At 36.7% G+C, this 16304-nt stretch overlaps 1 long non-coding RNA gene across 2 annotated transcripts; it reads right to left on the bottom strand.

Annotated features, from left to right (window-relative positions):
- Window positions 1–2068: 2068 nt before the first annotated feature.
- On the bottom strand, window positions 2069–10774 carry LOC118247462 (uncharacterized). Of its 2 annotated transcripts, none has more exons than XR_004778447.2 (3): window positions 10648–10774; window positions 5037–5136; window positions 2069–2313 (listed from the first exon to the last, which is right to left on the bottom strand). It is a non-coding gene; the product is annotated as an uncharacterized LOC118247462 (long non-coding RNA). The 2 variants fall into 2 exon arrangements; XR_007707870.1 differs by having other exon boundaries at window positions 10672–10771.
- Between the last annotated feature and the right edge of the window lie 5530 nt (window positions 10775–16304).

The raw sequence follows: 16304 nt of genomic DNA on the forward strand, positions 1-16304 counted from the left end.
AGAACAGCGGTCTCTAGGTGTTAATACAGTCCTAAAATATAATAACTACAGTAGTTATAGTTGAAATATCTTTTAGATATTTTTCCCTAAATTCATCTTTCCTTCTGTTAGTGTTTTGCAGTCCTAAGAGGAATGATGAATCAGTCTGTCTGGATACAGGAAAAGTCCTCCTCTGTTACAGACTTCCTGTGGCAACATAAATGATTATGTGCTATGTGCTGTGAAGGTATTCGTGTCTCTGGGGCAATTTGTTCCCACAAGAACAAGTCTGCCTTTGGCTGAAGGTAAGATGCGGGCAGGATGGGTGTTTTCCAAGAGTGAAATGCACTTCTGGATCCTGAAGTTCAGACTAGTGAGTAGATTGTGTCAGTAACCTGGTTTGACCCTTTACCTCTCCATCGCTCAGCAGCCTGACACAAAGTGGAAAATTATTTCTCTGTCTTCTGGTAAGTGGGAACATACCGTGTTAGAAACAAGAGAGATGAGTAGTACATTACTCAAGGACCTAAGATAGGCAGATAGTTAATTTTAGGAACATCAGCAAATATTTTAAATCAATATATACAATATCCATAGAAAATCCTCTTTAAATTTGTAATCTTGGTACTATTTCTAAGAGATATATTCAGTCATAAATAAATAAATAAATAAATAAATAAATAGAAACAATATGTCCTTAAGGTCTAGTCAAAATAACTTGTTTCATCTATGATCATTACACACACAAAGCCAGACCAACCACACAAAGCTGGCAAAAGGGAAAAAAGCAAACAAAGAAACAAACAACAAGTTTCTCCCTACCTCCCCAGCATACAGATTTTATATCTTCCTAAACTTTTCTTGGAACACAAACAAACTTGTGGAAATTGCAGTTAGTTTTGATGAAGTGCAGTACAGATACACAGAAGGAAGGAGGGAGAAAGGTTGCGCCGAATTTGACAAATGTTTTACACTGATTCATTAATGTTATGCAAAGAAATATGATAAATAACATTTACAGAAACATTCAAATCTGTAAATAAAAATGTGCAAAATAATAGAGGAACAATTGCTTCCCTATCATCTTCATTCTTAACAAATCTCTCATCTCTCCCGTTAAACCTTTCAGTCTTGCAGCTGGATGAGATAACTGCTTTGTATGTGGATAGAAAGATGTGTCCTTTACCATCTATTTTTCTTGGTTTAGGTGATATAATTGCCTCTGAATACAGCCACAGATCTGATTGACTTCACTGTACCTAAAAACTAAACAGAAACAAATTGCTGCCCAAAGGCATCAGCAGTCAAAACATTGCTGGTAATTACTCTTGAAGTTAAAAATTTCTCCAGGAATACCTTCCCTATCAAACAATTTAAAATTGTGCATTATCGGACCAAAGTTTTGTTTCTTCAACCTATTTTGCTTGGTTTGACAGAGATGGGGAAATTCTGCAATATTTCTCCCTTTTCTCAGATGTTCACAATTTTCTTGTCTGCTCCCCCTTCCCCTCCTCCCCTCCCCCCCCCCCCCCCTTTTTCTGCTTTGCATACACAATCTTTACAATCTTTACTTACCATCTCACAGTGGAGTATTGGGATATCTGACAAAATATTCCTGCAGCACATGCAGAAAATAGCTTATGGCTCCAGGAGGGCAGAAAATAGTTCTGGGCTGGTTCTCCCTCATCTGAAATAGGGAACATCCACATTCTTTGTGCTAAAATTTGTGCTTTTTCAGTTAGCTTAAGGTTTAGCTTCTGCTTATATACCTCTTAACGTGCAGAGGGATGACATGACTGAAGAGCCACCTGAAAAGGAAACTGTAGCAAATCCATACCACAAGTATTGCATCCTTGGTCACCATCAGTGTATCAGTAACCATCAGTAACACAGGTGGTTGGTGCAGCAACTTGATTATTTTTCCCTTTTTATAGACAAGGATATGAATATTACACTTCCAATGCAATCAGAATCAACATACTGACACATAAAAATACTTGCAAGAGACTGAATTTTTAATGATTTCTAAACAGTACAGTGAAACACTTGAGGCAGGTGTACATCAGGTGTTCCCATGAAGCCCACTGCCAGTGGTCAGACTTCCAAGGCCATCAGGAATCAGTCATCATCATAATCATCTGAAACTAAGCCTCTGTCACACTCTTAATTCACACTTCTGTCTCAGCAATACAACAAGGCAATTTTAATTAAGGGGATGTAATTGTATGTTTCAGTGAAGAAAGATGAATTTAAGCATATGTGAACTTTATTCACTTGCTTATCTTCTGTCAAGACCTCAGTGCTTTCATTCCTTGCTGGAGAGACTGCAGGGTACTGTGGAAGCAAAGGCACTGTTTAAAATCATCATTGCAGTTAGCTTTAATGAGTCATCCACAGCACTTCTTTAAACCTATCACACTGACCTTTCTCTGCATGTTTTTCCTTTTTGCGTTAACAGCATTTTTACTTAATACCTTGTCAAAAAGGCTATGGAGAAGGATTTTAAAGCTTTCCTTTTAATTCTAACAATGAAATACATGTATATCACTTCTAAAACCTGCTGACAGTATAAAACATGCCACTATAGAGGAAAAATACGCTTTGTCAAGATGGCACCTTGACAGTGCATATGCATGAGCCTCCCCTAGCGATTTCCTTGTCATGCTTGCTTAGTCTAACACTCAGAGCAAGGTCCTCTCTCCCATTTGTTTGCTTAGCTATTCCCAGTCCTAGGAGGTCAACAGGGTGACTAATTTTTGAAGAGTATGAAAAATATAAACGTAATACAGCCTATAATAGTGCCAATCACACCAAACCCAGAAATATTTAGGCGTAGAAGTGTGTGGTGTTTTTATTTTTCCTTTGTTTTTCAGTGTATAGATGATGTGATTTCACTATTAGCTCATTTGCATCAAAAGTAAAATAAACTAGGTATGGACAGAAGCTGAGCAGAAGAATGAAAATAACAAAATGAAGAAAAAATAGTAAAATAAGTAGGAAAAAAAGGCACAAAACAGAAATTAATGTGTTGTATTTGAAGTTTTAATGATGCTGGTACGCAAATGAATACTGATATTTTGTCTGCAGTTGCTAAACAGGTTGTAATTTCCTAGTCTGTGATTTGTACAAACCATACTAGGCAGAATTTTGCATGTGAAAAAATACATGTACAGCTGTATTGAAACACTTAATAAATTCATTTCTTCACCAATTGTTCTTGTTAAAAATGCAGGAAAAAAAAAAAAGAAAACATTTCATTTCAATATTTTATAAAACAAATGTTTTGCTTTTAATCAATATGAAAAGTCCTTTGATGCCAGTGTATTCATTGATTGGGGCTGCTTTTAGAGCTGCCAGCAAACAGAAAAACCTGTTATTCATGCAACTTTATTTATAGAACATGCATATGCAATTGAGAAAACCATACAAAGTTAAAACAATTATTTGTGTTTGGACTTCTGCAAGCTCTTTTATGAAGGACTAACTCTTTTCGTGTGTATAAATTTAATACAGAATATATGTTTCCTATTTTTTTGGATACTATTTTAATAACATCACACTTTTCTAAGAAAGGATAAAAAGAAAAACCAAACAGAAGCTAAAATCAGTGTAAAACAGTGAATTTGCCAGCTCAATAAATCTAAAACCTAATTTAGAGGTGCATGCAAAATCATTCTGCTGTTGTTCTGTTCTTACTTAACATGTTACAAGATAATGTAGACACAAGTAGTAAAGTGTACATTCTTCCCAGATGTGAGGTAGGAATACATAAAAATCTCTGTCTGAAGGTGTGTTTGTGTCCACTCATGCTATGCAGATGCACACTTTGGTATATGCAATGCTTTAGCCCCGCATTTGTATTTACTTCAATAACTTCTTTTTTTCTCTCTCTCCCTCCCCCCCCCCCCACCCCCCTTTAGCTGAATGTGAATTAGCATTAGGATTAAGAAGAAGTCATCAGAAAGTTTCTTTTCCTAGGCCAATCCAGATTTTGAGAGGTCTTCTTGCCAAAATATTTATTAATAACTATTTCTCATTACCAACTTTTAATGCCTATTCTTATTCTTATGTGTTTACCATATAACCACGCAGTCCTTGTCAATTTTGGGCCTGCTAAATCTCAGGTGACACAGGAGATTACAAATTTCTTTGGTTCCAATATCTGCAAGAGGTCATTTCAGCCTGCTGGCTGCCTTCTTCTACTTCTAAAAAAAATGAGGAAAAGCTCTGAAGTGCAGTTTTTAAACACTTATCTCCTGGCATCTCATGCATTTGGACAATTGAGTAATTTTGGAACCATCCAATGTCCCAGTGCATGTCCTGAGCTCTTCCTACAGCCAGTGATGGACATGAGAATGGATGTAATGCAGAGCTGGGTCTTGATAAACAGCTCCCAGAAGATTCCTAAGTAGCATCCTGCTTACAGGCTCATTTATTTTGCATCTTCCTTTGTGAAGCGATATTACAGCACCTCTTTGAAAGTACAGTCTTGGAAGGACAGCAAATGGATCACCTGACAAAATGCTAGAGCTGAGAGCTTTCAGCTCACATCAACCTAAAAGCTGGGGTTTTGCAGTGGACTTTTCCTGGGCACCCATAGTGATGTAACACACTACTTCAGCACAGCAGTCTTTCCTCCAAACCTCTGTAGGGATCAAGTGGGAGGTTTTACTATCACAAACATTTCTGGTGCATGTTTGAAAGCCTCAAACACAGGTGATTATCTAAAGATATCCTCATTTACTCTTCATAGAAATGGTTTCCAGCAGGCAGTTCGCCAGATCAGCTTCTACAGAAATTGCAGAAACACATTTTGGGAAAAACTTTACCTTCTGATGAGAGGTGTGTGAGCACAAGTAAGCATTTTCATAGGCTATTTTTTCAAAGATCTATCACAATTTCCAGGCAAACATGTCTAATATAGAATGACTGTGACAGGGAGGAGTCAGGGAACAACTAGTATGATTAAAATGCAAACATATTATTGTGAAAAAAAAAAGTTTTTGATTCAGAAATAAGGATTTACTGAACTTTCACAGTGGAGTAAAATGAATTACCCGTCTCTGAGCAGTGGTTTCCAGAAGATTCAGGATATCTGATGTGTGAAGAGGAAGATGTCAATCCATATTATTTCATGTGACACTTCTCACTGGTCACCTGTGAGAAATATAAAACTTGTTTGGTTGCAATGAAAGATGGCAGAGAACAAGGTGACAAAGCATAATCTCATTTGCACTGTTCTATTTTCAAAATGTTGTTATTTAAAAATTCTGTTTAATTAATTTTCTTGGTCACAAACTTTATTCTAATTTGCCATAGTGAAAGTCTATCTTCCTTTTCCTTTGTTATGTATCAGACAGCAGGTGATGCATGAATAGAGATGTGTCAGGGTTGGTCTGTGAGGTTTTTCCTATATATTCAACTATTTGATTCAGGATTTCTAAAAAAGTATTTTATCCTGGTCTTTCCACATTTATCTGAAGAGCATAGCCATATCTCTGAGCTGGTCAAGATGCAAATTTGGAAGAGCTGCCATGGTTTTAAGTTAACTTTTCAAAATGTTTCAGTTTATCTGTTTTTGCACTGAAGTTGACCAGGACCCATCTAACTGTTGTCTCTTTCCTAACAGAAGCATCACCCTTCGTCTCCCTCTTTGGCTAACACTGAGCAATACTTTCAGGAGCTTATTTTTCCAGTCTAAAATCTGAGTTATCTAAAGGTGCTACTAAAAACAACTAATGAGCCCACACCATCTGGGTTAATTAGGTGGATGAGCAGGGTGCCCAAAATGCAATGAAAATGAGGCCATGATACAGCCATATGTCATCTTACGTTATCTCAGATATATGTGAATGGCAGCTTCCATCAGAAGAACACTTAGTAGGAGTGAAGATAACTCCTTAAACCACACGAGACCACACTTGCCTATGCCATCTGCCAGAGGTCGGAAAGCAAACATAGAGCAGTTGTTTTAGCAAACAGAAAGATCTATGTAAATAGAGCTTTTTGTCATTTCTTCACTCTTTAATTTACAGTAAATAATATTCAATTGGATTAAATCAGAGTGGAAAGTTGTAATACAGGGACTAAATTTAAATTAAGTACATCTGGAGAGATGAGTACATCTATTATGGTTTATTAGGTGTTTATTACAGAACAGAGGTTGAAATGCCAATGTTGATTTCATTTTGACTTTATTATTATAATTATTCATTAACCATTAGGTTTCTAGCACTTTTTCTTTAATTCTGGAACTATCAAACACAAAGCTTTTTGAATGAACAGATAAAGCATTTGAATCTCTTCCTTTCAAAAAAATAAAATCTCCAGTCTACTCTGCTGGTAGCAGAGAATGTTTGAATGTTTAAGCACACACCTATTCCATGAATTTGAGAACAGATTTTCAAATTTAACTATTGAAATTCAGGCACCTAACTTCAAAGTGAACAGGCTCATTTTCACTGTTTCTGAAAACGAGTTACTTTAGATTTGGAAATAACATTTCCAAAAGTTAAAAAATCCCAGTTCCTGAATTCTTAAGGAAGGTAACAGAAATCAGGTTTGCAGGATATGTGGATACTTTTGGACATTTTTTCTTTAGCACTCTCCTTTAGCTGCCCAAGCTTGAGGACGTTAACTTGTAATAGCCATCTTCTAGGCAAAGCATTCAGAATCTGTGACATAGCATTTGGCTGACTCAAGCTTGTCTCTTTCTGTAACAAAAATTGGCTTCCCTACTACCCCGTGACTTACCATCACAGTGCTAAACACTCTCCAGAACCCTTTTGAAAGGGATGATTCATCCCTGGGGTATTTTTAGGAATTTGTTAACTTGCATTTAGCTTAGTGTGCTAGTAGCCAATAAACAGAATGAAGACAAGCTTTGAGTAGTCACACATAAACCATTTTGAATGCTATAATTGTACTACATTATCTTGGTCTGTAGACTGAGTCATCTGCTGGTTAAGCAGAATGGAAAAAACAGCATAAGACTGTTGCTACAACAGGGAGTTTGATAAAATGCTAAAGAAATCAGTGTTAGAAACTGTATTATATTTATCTTCCCAGGATTACACCTGCTTGTTCTAGGCACAATTTGCAATACGTGTTGATTTTTCCAAAATTAATGACATTTTACATGTGAATATTTCAAGAATCTAAGTGTCAGTGTCACAGAAAGCATTGTCTAATGTTAGTCTCACATACCAATGTACCTTTCTGAGCAAGTCTGATGCAAGATAGTGACCATCTTGTGTCACTGTGTATTTCAACCCATCTGAAAGAAGATTGAAACACAGCAAGCACTGCCTATTCTACATGGCTGAAGACCCAATTTTTCCTAACAATTGGAATTATGCCCAAAGTGGGGTGGTGGAAAGGAGAAGAAGGGAGAGGGAGGAAAAGAAAACTAGAGCAAAAAGCAGTTTGTTATTAGCTGACCTGACCAGTTCAAACCAAGCACAAATCAGAAATAAGTTTTGCAGCAGTTAGCCTAACAAGCAGGCAATAAGTGAGATTTTACACTGTCCTTGGGACTGTGAAATGAAACCCAGCTTTTGGCAGCCAGAGTAGGGGAATGCCACTTCATGGAGGATAGAAAGTGATGAATTACAGGAACTTGGCACACTGATCAGATCATCTCATCCTCCCACTCACAGCAATAAGACCCTGGCATCCTAGTTTACGCAAATATCAGAAACACGATCTTCACCAAAGCACACATGTATTAGAAGGCAGTGACACGGTCTGTCATGTTCCTTTATAGAGAGTTCTTCTTCAATGCATGTCATTCAGCTGTCTGGCTACACTACGTGTAATGAATTAAGCCTGTGACGTAAATGTTTAGCTGTTCGGAAAATAAGAATGATTTTACTTTTTCCATTGAAGAATGCTGAATCAGTGAAAGCAAAATATTTTTCCAAAATCCCTGTGAAACTGTAGTAGAAGATAGGGTTTTGATGGATCAGATCATGCCAAAAATATTTCAAAACCCTCTATAATCACATGCCAGGGTACCTGCTGAGTTCTTTAGCACCTGATTAATGAATAAACAAACAGGTGAGAGGACAAAGATGCTTAAAGCCTATCTCATTTACAACTTGCCTGAAGGTTTCCAGGATTTTCAAATTCATGGGTCAATACAAAGGCTCATGTGGATTTGGAAGCCTAGAAACTCTGAAAACTTCACAGCTGCTGCCCTGGCTCTGCAGTGACCATGATATTTTCCAGCTTCCCAGATAATGCTGCTCTCCATTTCTTCACTTTGGACATAATGAAACATTAATTGAATCAAAAAAAAAAAAAAAAGAAAAAAGATTTTCTTTATGGGTTAGTAGTTTAGGAGACCACCTGACTTAAAACAAGGGTTTGAATACAAGCTGATGGATGCCTTCATTCTGAAATATTAGTTGGCACAAGAACTGGGATTCATATGACTGCCCTAATTATCAGACTATAAAGCAACATTCATGCCTTGATGAATATTTTATTTTGAATTGCAAAATGGAATAGAATAACAGGAGAGACTGAAGAAGCCACCTATCTCAAGTACCAAGCTTCATAGATCTCTCTAGGAGACATTAGACCTTTCTAGCAAAAGGAACAGAAGTCAGCTCCCCTAATTCTGTATTGTTATTTGGTGTTTAGTCAACCACATGCTCCTCGTTATGCCCGGAACTTTATTATGAGTGTATAGTACAAACTTGTAAGTAGTTTTTCTTCCCATTACATCCTTTTTTTTTTTTTTTCCAGATAGTTAGCTCTTCGCTAAAGAAACAAGATACAATGCAAAGTTACCAGATCTATTAGAGATTCCATCAGAAATCAGAAAATGATAACAATGTTGTAATGTAATGGTGTATTAAAAACAATCTTGCAATTTAATCACAGTAGTTCTCATGTAATTTAACGCAGTAAAAAATGTTGCAATATTGAGACACTGAGTGCAATAATAATGAACCAACACTATCTAACAGCTAATTTATTATGAACATTTTTTAATGATTTATTTAATGATTGCACATACATGTATGCATAGAATGCTTCCTTCCATCAAAAAGTACTTGTAAGGATTTCATTTTGTGTTGTGTGTTCTTTCACATTAGTTTGTACTACACCAACCTTGATGAAATTTCAAGCTTGAATTTGAGATAAAAAGCTTTCTATTTGAAAAGTCATCTATAGACACATTTATAGCTGATGTTTCCTCTGATTCTATAGGTCTCTGTCAGCTTGATAGAGGTTATGTTAGAATGCCCTCACCAGCTTTACTGTTACTGCTCTTTATGCTGTGAACAAGATGACATGCATTAAAAGAGTGTTTCTTCAAAGACTGTCTGATGTTAATGGTGCCTACTAAGATGAAGACGAAGGAGTATATGGCAAACATGAAAGGTTTTCTGTTCTTTTGTTTCTTCCTCTGCAGAAAAAGTTGTTTCATTAATTTCTATAAGACAAACACTTGCCTTGGTATCATACAAGAAGGCACTGACCAACACAAGACCAGATACCTCTCAGTAATTCTATTTAAAACACTTTCTCTGTCAAAATTAGCGAAACAGAGTTGGGGTTGTTCGTTGAACGAGCAACAAGATGAAAGCAATGCTGCTATCTGATATTGTTGTTGGGATTTCCTCAGCATAAATCAACTTTGACCCACTTTCTGGAGCATGACACAGAGTGGTAAGGGCAGCAAAAAAGGAAATGTTAGCAGATGCAGAAGAAATAAAAACACAGGAATTCAGGAAGTAGTTGGTAGTATGAAATGAAAGCCTGACACCCAAAGGCTAAAACAGAACCACTGCAAAGCTTGGGACAGTAACCACACTGTTGAACTTGTACAATTTAAGTTATTTTTGTTGTTGTTTTTGTCCATTTTCTTTCCTAAGGGATTTTTTTTTCCTCTCCAGGAACAATCCCAAAGAACAGGAAGTTAAAATATAGCTAGGTTGTAATCTGATCACTGAGGCCAGATTAATTACCGCATATAGCCCATATTTCAGTGAGAGCCCTTCCTAAACATCCAAATTTATAACCAGCGTATACACACAGGATAAGCATATATCCCTGATACAGGGCTGCAGTGTTAAGAAAGTCCTGGTCTCTGGCAGCTGAATCATGATATTTTAGAATACTGTAACACCAACAGAAAATCCAAATGTGAATTTCACCTAAGAGAGACAGAGAAAAAGAATCTGCAGTTCCCCACTACAATACATCAGGGTTTGCTGCATCTGATTATTCTGTTGCTGTTCTTCATAACGTTTCTTGTCTATCTGGCATGGGCACTGTGAAAAAGCATATTAAATAAGATGAATCACCATCTGCTTCATATAAGTTAGCTCTTCTTATACCTTTGTGATAGTTAATAACAATTGTCACCAAATAGCAGGTCACAAAGACTGTTTAAAACTCCTTAAGATTATACTGAGACAAGATTCCAAATGAACAAAACAAAATAAATTTCACTCCAATTCCCCCCTAGCCAATACAAACAAGGAATTTGGTTTTCTGGAGAAGCCTGATGCCTCGAATGTTCCTTCATTCATGTAACAATGTAAACATGTAATCCAGTTGATTTATTGCTCTACATATTTCCTTGACTGACTGCTACTAAAGTAAAAATTGATTGTTAGCTTATTTTCATTCCTTCTGGTTTTCATCAATTACCTGTATGGCTTTATATATACTCACGCTCTCCTTTTTACTTTTTCTCCAGTGCATCTAACTTTAACTTCATCTTTAAATCACCAATAAAACATGGTTGACATCCTCTTGTTTAATTCAAATGTCCTCAGTTCCCTTGTGTGTCTGTAACATAACCAGTCTGGCCAAAGTCTTCCATCTCCACCCACAGTAATTTCCAAACCATGAATTCAAATCATGGTTCATTCTATGGTGCTTTTATTCAGAGCATAAACTTATGTTTCAATAGCTCCATGACTGGCACCTACTCTTACAAAGCCTGAAGAACAATTTACAAAGGGATTTCCTTTTAGATCCCTGTTATTTATGAGTTGCATGACATAAGCATGTAAAGCTCTTTTAAAGAGATAATGGAGCTTTTAATGATTTTCTCCATTAATTGGACTTAAAGCACTTCTGGTGCTAATGCAGTTACAACTGTTTTGTAGTGGCCTGGTTTCAACACTTTCAATTGCTGTTTCTCCTACTGTGCCATGTCCAGAAAGGAAAAAGGAGGGGAAGAGAAAGGAAAAATGAATCAAAAGAAAAAACAAAAGAGAGAACTGAATTTGCATTTGTGTGTAATTGAGAACTAACTTGAGAATTTGCCATTAGTTGCAAAACTCATTTTCTCAAAGACCGTAATCAACTGTTTCTAAAAAGCAACCCTAGTGTGTAGGAGGTTATTTTAATTAACAAGGACTATCAGCACTTATCATAGCACCGTTAGAATTGGTGACCTTTCAAATGGCCTTAACATGAGAAGCTGGCTTCACAGAGGTATTGCTGTTATTATTTTAAAGCATGTGGAAGTACTTTTTTTTTTTCCTTGATTTTGCAAATCAAAAGTGAACATTATATTATGATAGAAAAATGCCATCTTCTTTTTCATTCTTTATTCTTTGCTAACTCTGCTTTTTTTTTTTTTTTTTTTTTTTTTTTTTAACTGCAGTGGGCCCTGAGTCAGCATTTTGCACAGAATTTGATACTAACCTTCACTCTGAAGTAGTACTGGTAAACTATTACTGCATACCTAAAATGAGGAACATCCCACTGAAATACATTACCTTACATTTATCTACACTAAACTTCATCTTCCATTTATCAGTCAGGAATTCAGCACAGCCAGGACTTGGCTAGGTCCTTCTGAAATGCTGCCGAAGTCGGCATGCATTTTTTACTACTTTAAACAGCATAAGCTTCCAGCAGATTTTCTTACTTCATCTTATTCCTCCTTCCAGATCATTTATGGATAAGTTAAGAGCACAGATCACTGAAGTATACTAGTGAAAATTTTGCCGTACTGTTTGTTTGTTTGTTTTATTTTTTTTGTTTGTTTTGTTTTTCCCCCATGTGTTTATATATGTAAGCACCGTCCCAATGACAATTTGATTAAAAACAAACAAACAAACAAAACCTTCAGCAAGCTAAATTTCCAAAGGAATTCTGGTTATTCAAATAGATTGTGTCAACCGATTTTCTCCCATACCCATGACTGCTGATCTCACCAAAGAGGTCTAGTAGTTTTAACCTATACAAAATGCATGATCGCTCTCATCCTAATATATCTATATATCACATACATTATGTAAAATTCTATTACATGTTGCCTGATCTGTGTGGTATGGCTGTGAGAATTACAGATCAAAATTTCTCCAGATTTTCCCTCAAATAATTCTCAGTATTTGGCACCATATTAACTGTCTTTGAGTCCTCAGAGACCTAAGCAAATCTTACTGAAAGATGGCATACCACAGTTATAACTCACCTTTTGCAACCGAGTAGGACTCCTGGGTGAGTAAAATACCTGGTTCTGGCAATGTGTTCTGCAACTCCTTCTTTCCTCACTTCAGTTTGAACCATGTCTTCTTTTCAGCTATGAAAATCAAAAAGATCAGGTTTAAGAATCTCACCACACTCTTCCAAAGCAAACAAACACACACATACAAAAGCAATGTCTGTGCTAGACACCATTTTCAGTCTTCCTTGGACTTTGCATATCTAAGCACAATCATCCATACACAGAAAGAATAATGAATTATGCATAAGTTCAGACTTCTGTGAAGAAAAAAAAAATGTTCAAAACATTTCCGTGGTCAAATGCTTCAATGAGTAACTCTCGTTGTTGATAAATAGGGGCAGGTGGGGAATCTGTATAAAACAACTTAAAAAGCTGTTTGCAAGGATTTTGTTCTTCTGAACAGGGTCATATGAAATAATCATCTGATACATGCTGTGCTTGTTTGATATAAATCTACAAGACTCTCATGTGAAGAAACTGCATTGAAGCAACAGGATCACCTTATAAAATAAGCAGGATGAAAACATCAGTATTAATTTAGGATATAAAAACAGCTCAGGAGCCCACATGCTTAAGAGTTTACTGTAATTTGTCAGGGTAGTTCTCAGTAATGGGAGACAAAGACACACTGAAAGCAGACCTGACTCTGAAGAATATAATGATGTTATTACTGGAGTTTTCAAATCTTGCAGAGTGCTAAAATAAATTAATGTTCAATAATTTAAATAATCAATCTGTTCTCATACATAGAAGATTTAACAGTTATGATTTTTTATTTTTATTTTTCAGTATGAAAGGAAAGAGGACTGAAGTGACCCCTCAACATATTCCTATCTCACTATAGCTTTGTAATACCATATAGCTGTTACAGAAACAATCTTCAATAGGGTCCTCTCTACAGAAATTCTGTTTTTATTCGGTGCGCAGTAGTATTGATTATAATTTCCTATCTGCAGCCCCACAAGTTTAGCCCTTTCTGTCTCCTGAACGCTGGCAGCAGGATCCAGGCAGCAGTATACTAAGCAACTTGCCCATAAGGAGTTCCCTCTGCGTATCTGCCTTGGTATCTCATTTTGATTTGCTTACATTAATGCTCTAGGTGGGATTAGACATGTTTAAACTGTTGTTGAGATTGTCTGCAAGAGTGAGAAACTCTGTAGATGTTTAGGCCTGTGTGACTGACCACCTTGCCCCTGCTGAGTGCTGCTGGAGGATTAATAGATTCAGTATAATCACTATGCTGGTGTGCCAGGGGGGTAAGGGGGACAACATGCTTCTTTTCCCTGGCTGGAAAGACAATGGGTTTGGAGAGGATCTGTAGCCAGTTCAGCATCTATATGCACAGGAGAGGCAAACACTGATCTGCAAAGTATGTCAACAGAGAGAGGTTTGTTATCGTTTCCATGGTGGTAAGTGCAGGGAGGAATGCTGAACTGTTTACATTCTTACATATGCAGCCTGCTTACATTTCTAGTGTCCTCCCCTTATCAATCACCTTCCTGAATTCCTGCAGTGAATCACGCATGGATGAGCTGCAGTCGGTGGTTATTTTACACTCAGGTGCTGATAAGAGTATCTTTCTGCTTGTGTCAGCTTCTGCTCCATAAACAGCCTCATTGACCCATTTCCCCAATACTCTTGGTAATAAGTGAAGGCTTTTCAAGGATTATATAGTTAAACTGAAATTAGCCTTCACTATGCGTTTGCAGTGACGTTAATGTACCAATATATAACACAAAAAATGCTTGCATTGCTCAGTAATTTTCCATCGTGGACCAAAAATTTTTTGAAAGTCTCTATAACTGATTATTTTGGGGTTTAAAATGGCCTCCATGGTTAGTCTGCATTTCATGAACCTTTGGACATGTATAGTGTAAATATCTACATATAATCTCGCCACTTCTCTCACTTCTATATTTAACAGAGAGAACTGGGAGGGTTAGGTACTTTAAAATATGTGTTATGACTTGTGCTCTAGAAATGTGTAATTGTCTCCGCTGACTAGAAAGGAAATTTGGATGACATGCCCAGATACAGATGTCTATATTGCTCATGTCAAAAAACAAAACAAAACAAAACAAAAAAACACCTACCATGATTGTCTGTTAGATAGCAGTTCCCCTATTGCTATTATGGAACATTCTATCCACTAACAATTTGTTCTTCAACAAAATAAATGCATAAATAGAAATTATGGCAACTTTCTATAATAGAAATGACTTTAATTTTAAGGCAAGATTGGTGTTTCATTCTGTGTTCATTCAAATGCATTTTTGACCTTGAAAACAGCCAAAACCAGTGAGAATGAGTAAAACAGTATCAGCTGAAACATCCAGCGACAGTTGCATACATACAGCGACTGTTTGTATCACACAATTTTGAAATGGGAAATGGGAAATAAGATTAACAGGAAAAAAAAAAAAAGTTTCTTAGATTTCTGTTGAATTTGATCTGACATTGTTTTGCATACAAAATTCCTTGGAAGAACAGGATTCATGGTTGCTCAGCCACATACCTTTCTGGCCTGTGTGTAAGAAGGCAGGAATTTTCTAAAAAATAGTTCAGTACACATGCCATTGAGATATGCAAGATAAGCCCTGTTTAGCCTAACGTAGACCTGTTCTGCTTTTGAAACAACTGTGTTGAGAACAGTATGGTTTGGCTTTCAAAAAACATATTAATAGAGTTTCTTTTAGCAAAATATTTATATATAATTAACTCTGATATCAACATTCGAAGCTGAATATTATTACTTACTTCCACATCCTTTCTTGAGTCAAGGAGTTCTGAGTTGTCCTGATCAAGAGCCAAACAGAAGAAAAAATAAATATATATGTATATATATAATTAAATTAGCATCCTCCTAGAAAACGGATTGTAAGAGGTAGCAGTGAGTAGTAAGTCAAAACTATTCACATTCTTAACAATAAAGAAATAGTGATATTTGCATAACAATACACTGCTATTACCTGGAAGAAATTATAGATTGGAACCAGTTCATATTATAATCATTAAAAGGCAAGAAACATTATCAAGGTTCTCTTCAGAAGTATTTACATAAAATTCAACACTTTATTTTTATAATTTAAGCAGACTTTAAATTTTCAACAAAGATAAGTGAAACTTACAGGAGTACTCACATTAATACTCTTCCCCTATCCACCAATGCTGTAACTCTATTGTATAAGACCACCAGATTTGTCAGGCATGATCCGCCCTTAGTGAAGCCATGCTGACTGTCACCAATCACTTCCTTATTTTCCATGTGCTTTAGCATAGTTTTCAGGAGGATCTGCTCCATGACCTTGCCAGTCACAGAGGTGAGACTGACTGGCCTGTAGTTCTCTGGGTCTTCCCTTTTCCCTTTTTAAAAATGCGAGTTATGTTCCCCTCTTTTTGTCAATGGGAACTTCACCAGACCGCCATGACTTCTGAAATATGATGGACACAGGTTTAGCAACTTCATCTGCCAGTTCCCTCAAAACATGTGGATGCATGTCATCAGGTCCCATGGACTTAGGTACCTTCAGATTCCTTAGCTGGTCTCGATCCTGGTCTTCTCTGCAGTGGGCAGTTCCTTGATCTACCAGTCCCTGCCTTTGCCTTCTGTGAGCTCGGTGGTGTGGCTAGAGCACTTTTCAGTGAAGACTGAGGCAAAAAAGTCGTTGAGCACCTCAGCCTTCTCCATATCCCTGGTAACTAGGTCTCCCATTCCCTTATGGAGAGGGTCCACATTTTCCCTAGTCTTCCTTTTATTACCTATAGAATCTTTTCTTGTTACCTTTGACATCCCTGGCCAGATTTAATTATACCAGTATTCTTGTAGTTCAGTTTCAAGCTG

The sequence above is a fragment of the Cygnus atratus genome, chromosome 2 (assembly GCF_013377495.2).
Source record: "Cygnus atratus isolate AKBS03 ecotype Queensland, Australia chromosome 2, CAtr_DNAZoo_HiC_assembly, whole genome shotgun sequence".
Classification (NCBI taxonomy): domain Eukaryota; kingdom Metazoa; phylum Chordata; class Aves; order Anseriformes; family Anatidae; genus Cygnus; species Cygnus atratus.